This window comes from Oncorhynchus masou, chromosome 31 (assembly GCF_036934945.1).
Source record: "Oncorhynchus masou masou isolate Uvic2021 chromosome 31, UVic_Omas_1.1, whole genome shotgun sequence".
NCBI classification, from domain to species: domain Eukaryota; kingdom Metazoa; phylum Chordata; class Actinopteri; order Salmoniformes; family Salmonidae; genus Oncorhynchus; species Oncorhynchus masou.
This window is the reverse complement of record NC_088242.1, coordinates 1,554,182-1,560,070: the sequence shown is the minus strand read 5'-3', so window position 1 is coordinate 1,560,070 and position 5,889 is coordinate 1,554,182.

Here is a 5,889-nt window from a genome sequence, read left to right as displayed (position 1 = left end):
ATGTTTGGTATGATGATGACCACAGCATTTGGCCAAACAGCAGCTGCAGATCTGAGACCAGGCTGGACAACTAGGAACATGCTGAATCAGCCAGATATAACCAACATTATATAATGTGATTCATAATGCTAAACTACTACAGACTACTATTGCTGCATGCATTGCTGCACTCTACAATGCAACTCATGTGGATGAAGAACTATCAACTCACAGTATACAGACAATTAAGTAGAGAGGCTTTCAAACTGATTCCATGTGTTGATTTTAAATTAAATATATATATTGTTATTTACTTCAAACTGACTTGAATTATGAAGCAATCTGAAGCAGACCGTTACAATGATAATATGGTATGTTGTGGATGCCTCTGATGTTTATTGATAAAATAGCAGAACTCTATTGAAATGAAGGGATTTGCAGTAGAGAGACAGAGAGGAAGAGGATTTAACGACTTCTGCCGAGGTCGTTGCCTCTCCTTGTTCGGGCGGTGCTCGGCGGTCGACGTCACCGGTCTTCGAGACATCATTGATCCATTTTTCATTTTCCATTGGTTTTGTCTGTGATTGTTTAATGTCACTGCTGTTTATGTTTGTATTTGTGCGCGATGGTCCTCGTACCCATGATGATTATGTATGTAATATTTAGTGTTTGGACTATGTTCAGTGGACATATATTAAAGGACTCCATTACACTCGTTTTACTATTCTACTTCCCTGCCACCTATACTCCGTCTCCCCCCTCCCTGCCTATGGAAGGGAGGGGGAGATGGAGGGAAGACGGTAGATGGAGGGGGAGACGATGTGGGGGGAGGGGGAGACGTGGTGGAGGGGAGGAGGGAGACGGGGTGGAGGGGAGGGGGCGACGGGGTGGAGGGGAGGGGGAGACGGGGTGGAGGGGGAGGGGGAGACGGGGTGGAGGGGAGACGGAGTGGAGGGGGGGGAGACGGAGGGAGACGGAAGATGGAGGGGAGGGGGAGACTATGTGGGGGGAGGGGAGACGGGGTGGAGGGGAGGGGGAGATGGGGTGGAGGGGAGGGGGAGACGGGGTCGGGGAGAGACGGAGTGGAGGGGGAGACGGGATGGAGGGGGAGGGGGAGACGGGGTGGAGGGGGGGGAGACGGGGTGGAGGGGAGGGAGGAGATGGGGTGGAGGGGAGGGACGGAGTGGAGGGGGGGGGAGACGGGGGTGGAGGGAGGGGGAGTGGAGGGGGAGACGGAGTGGAGGGTAGGGGGAGACGGGGTGGAGGGGGGGACGGGGTGGAGGGGAGGGGGAGACGGGGTGGAAGGGAGCGAAGGAGTGGAGGGGGGAGACGGAGTGGAGGGAGAGACGGAGTGGAGGGGGAGACGGGTGGAGGGGGAGGGGGGGAGACGGGTGGAGGGGAGAGACAGAGTGGAGGGGAGAGACGGAGTGGAGGGGGAGACAGAGTGGAGGGGGACGGACGGAGTGGAGGGGAGGACGGGGTGGAGGGAGTGAGGAGACGGGGTGGAGGGGGGGGGGAGACGGGGTGGGGGGGGTGGGGGAGACGGAGTGGAGGGGGGGAGACGGGGTGGAGGGGAGGGACAGAGTGGAGGGGAGGGGGAGACGGGGTGGAGGGGAGGGGGAGACGGAGGGAAGACGGAAGATGGAGGGGAGGGGGAGACTATGTGGAGGGGAGGGGGAGATGGGGTGGAGGGGAGGGGGGAGACGGGGTCGAGGGGAGAGACGGAGTGGAGGGGGAGACGGGATGGAGGGGGAGGGGGAAGACGGGGTGGAGGGGAGGGAGGAGACGGGGGTGGAGGGGAGGGACGGAGGGGAGGGCAGGGGGAGACGGGGTGGAGGGGAGGGGGAGACGGAGGGGAGACGGAAGATGGAGGGGAGGGGGAGACGGGGTGGAGTGGAGGGGGGAGACGGGGTGGAGGGGAGAGACGGAGTGGAGGGGGAGGGGGGAGACGGAGGGATGACGGAAGATGGAGGGGAGGCGGGGAGACTATGTGGAGGGGAGGGGGAGACGTGGTGGAGGGGGGAGGGGAGACGGGGTGGAGGGGACGGGGGGGACGGAGGGAAGACGGAAGATGGAGGGGAGGGGGAGATGGGGTGGAAGGGAGGGGAGGGGGTGGAGGGGGGGAGGGGGAGACGGAGGGGAAGACGGAAGATGGAGGGGAGGGGGAGACTGGGTGGAGGGGAGGGGGAGACGGGTGGAGGGGGGGGGAGACGGGGTGGAGGGGAGAGACGGAGTGGAGGGGGGAGACGGAGTGGAGGGGAGAGACGGGGTGGAGGGGGAGACGGGTGGAGGGGGAGGGGGAGACGGAGTGGAGGGGAGAGACAGAGTGGAGGGGAGAGACGGAGTGGAGGGGAGAGACAGAGTGGAGGGGAGGGGGAGACGGGGTGGAGGGGAGGGGGAGACGGGGTGGAGGGGATGGGGGAGACGAGGTGGAGGGGAGGGGGAGACGGGGTGGAGGGGAGGGGGAGACGGGGTGGAGGGTTTGGGGGAGACGTGGTGGAGGGGAAGGGGGAGACGGGGTGGAGGGGAGGGGGAGACGGGGTGGAGGGTAGGGGGAGACGGGGGAAGACGGAAGATGGAGGGGAGGGGGAGACGGGTTGGAGGGGAGACGGAGTGGAGGGGAGGGGGAGACGGGGTGGAGGGGAGGGGGGACGTGGTGGAGGGGATGGGGGAGACGAGGTGGAGGGGAGGGGGAGACGGAGGGAGACGGAAGATGGAGGGGGAGGGGGAGACGGGGTGGAGGGGGAGACGGGGTGGGGGAGGGGGAGACGGGGTGGAGGGGGGAGGGGGAGACGGGGTGGAGGGGAAGGGGGAGACGGGGTGGAGGGAAGGGGGAGACGGGGGTGGAGGGGAGGGGGAGACGGGGTGGAGGGTAGGGGGAGACGGGGGAAGACGGAAGATGGAGGGGAGGGGGAGACTATGTGGAGGGGAGGGGAGACGGGGTGGAGGGTAGGGGGAGATGGGGTGGAGGGGAGGGGGAGACGGGGTCGAGGGGAGAGACGGAGTGGAGGGGGAGACGGAGTGGAGGGGAGACGGAGTGGAGGGGGGAGACGGAGTGGAGGGGGAGACGGAGTGGAGGGGGAGACGGAGTGGAGGAGAGACAGAGTGGAGGGGGAGACGGAGTGGAGGGGGAGACGGAGTGGAGGGGAGGGGAGACGGGGTGGAGGGGGAGGGGGAGACGGAGGGAAGACGGAAGATGGAGGGGAGGGGAGACGGGGTGGAGGGGAGGGGGAGACGGGGTGGAGGGGAGACGGAGTGGAGGGGAGGGGGAGATGGAGGGATGAGGGAAAGATGGAGGGGAGGGGGAGGGGACTATGTGGAGGGAGGGGGGAGACGGGGTGGAGGGGGAGGGGGAGATGGGGTGGAGGGGGGGAGGGGGGGGGGGAGGGAGGGGGAGAGACGGAGTGGAGGGAGGGGGAGACGGGGTGGAGGGTAGGGGGAGACAGAGTGGGGGGAGACGGAGTGGAGGGGAGACGGAGTGGAGGGGGGAGTGGAGGGGAGAGACGGGTGGAGGGGGGAGACGGGTGTAGGGGGAGAGACGGAGTGGAGGGGAGACGGAGTGGAGGGAGAGACAGAGTGGAGGGGAGACGGAGTGGAGGGGAGACGGGTGTAGGGGAGACGGAGTGGAGGGGAGGACAGAGTGGAGGGGAGAGACAGAGGGGAGGGGAGGGGGAGACGGGGAGGGGAGAGACGGAGTGGAGGGGGAGACGGGATGGAGGGGAGGGGGAGACGGGGTGGAGGGGGGGAGGAGACGGGGTGGAGGGGAGGGACGGAGTGGAGGGGAGGGGGAGACGGGGTGGAGGGGAGGGGGAGTGGAGGGGAGACGGAGTGGAGGGTGGGGGGAGACGGGGGTGGGGGGGACGGGGTGGAGGGGAAGGGGAGACGGGGTGGAAGGGAGAGACGGAGTGGAGGGGGTAGACGGAGTGGAGGGGGAGACGGAGTGGAGGGGAGAGACAGAGTGGAGGGGAGAGACGGAGTGGAGGAGACGGAGTGTAGGGAGAGACGGAGTGGAGGGGGAGAGACGGAGTGGAGGGAGAGACAGAGTGGAGGGGGAGACGGAGTGGAGGGGGAGACGGAGTGTAGGGGAGAGACGGAGTGGAGGGGAGAGACAGAGTGGAGGGGGAGACAGAGTGGAGGGGGAGACGGAGTGGAGGGGGAGACGGAGTGGAGGGGAGGGGGAGACGGGGGTGGAAGGGAGGGGGAGACGGGGGGAGACGGAAGATGGAGGGGAGGGGGAGACGGGGTGGAGGGGAGGGGAGACGGGGGTGGAGGGGGAGAGACAGAGTGGAGGGGGGAGATGGAGGGATGAGGGAAGATGGAGGGGAGGGGGAGACTATGTGGAGGGGAGGGGGAGACGGGGTGGAGGGGAGGGGGAGATGGGGTGGAGGGGAGGGGGAGGGGGGGACGGGAGGGGGAGACGGAGTGGAGGGGGAGACGGGATGGAGGGGGGGAGACGGGGGTGGAGGGAGGGGGAGACGGGGTGGAGGGAGGGACGGAGTGGAGGGGGGGGAGACGGGGTGGAGGGGAGGGGAGTGGAGGGGAGACGGAGTGGAGGGGAGGGGGAGACGGGGTGGAGGGGGGGACGGGGTGGAGGGGGAGGGGGAGACGGGGTGGAGGGGAGAGACGGAGTGGAGGGGGACGGGGGAGACGAGACGGGTGGAGGGGAGGGGGAGACGGAGTGGAGGGGAGAGACAGAGTGGAGGGGAGAGACAGAGTGGGGGGGGACGGAGTAGGGGGGGAGGGGGAGACGGGGTGGAGGGGAGGGAGACGGGGTGGAGGGGAGGGACGGAGTGGAGGGGAGGGGGGACGGATGGAGACGAAAGATGGAGGGGAGGGGGAGACGGGGTGGAGGGGGGGGGAGACGGGGTGGAGGGGAGGGGGAGACGGGGTGGAGGGAGGGGGAGACGGGGTGGAGGGTAGGGGAGACGGGGTGGAGGGGAGGGTGGAGACAGGGTGGAGGTTTTGGGGGAGACGGGGTGGAGGGTAGGGGGAGATGGGGTGGAGGGGGAGACGGGGTGGAGGGGGAGGGGAGGGGGAGACGGGGTGGAGGGGAGGGGGAGTCGGGGTGGAGGGGAGGGGGAGACGGGGTGGAGGGAGAGACGGAGTGGAGGGGGAGAAGGAGTGGAGGGGAGAGACGGAGTGGAGGGGAAGATGGAGGGAGGGGGAGACGGGGTGGAGGGAGGGGGAGGGGGAGACGGAGTGGAGGGGAGGGGGAGACGGGGTGGAGGGGAGGGGGGAGACGGGGTGGAGGGGAGAGACGGAGTGGAGGGGGGAGAAGGAGTGGAGGGGGGAGACGGAGTGGAGACGGAAGATGGAGGGGGAGGGGGGAGACGGGGTGGAGGGGAGGGGGAGGGGGGAGACGGAGTGGAGGGGGGAGACGGGGGTGGAGGGGAGGGAGGAGACGGGGTGGAGGGGAGGGGGAGACGGGGTGGAGGGGAGGGGGACGGGGGTGGAGGGGGAGGGGGAGACGAGGTGGAGGGGAGGGGGAGACGGAGGGAGACGAAAGATGGAGGGGAGGGGGAGACGGGTGGAGGGGAGGGGGAGACGTGGTGGAGGGGAGGGGGAGACGGGGTGGAGGGGAGGGGGAGAGACGGGGTGGAGGGTAGGGGAGACGGGGGTGGAGGGGAGGGTGGAGACGGGGTGGAGGTTAGGGGGAGACGGGGTGGAGGGAAGGGGGAGATGGGGTGGAGGGAAAGGGGTGGAGGGGGGGGGGGGGGGGGGAGACGGGGTGGAGGGGGGGGAGTCGGGGTGGAGGGGAGGGGGAGACGGGGTGGAGGGGAGACGGAGTGGAGGGGGAGAAGGAGTGGAGGGGAGAGACGGAGTGGAGGGAGGGGGAGACGGTTTGGAGGGGAGGGGGAGAAAGAGGGGCGACGGAGTGGAGGGGAGGGGGAGAAGGAGTGGAGGGGAGGG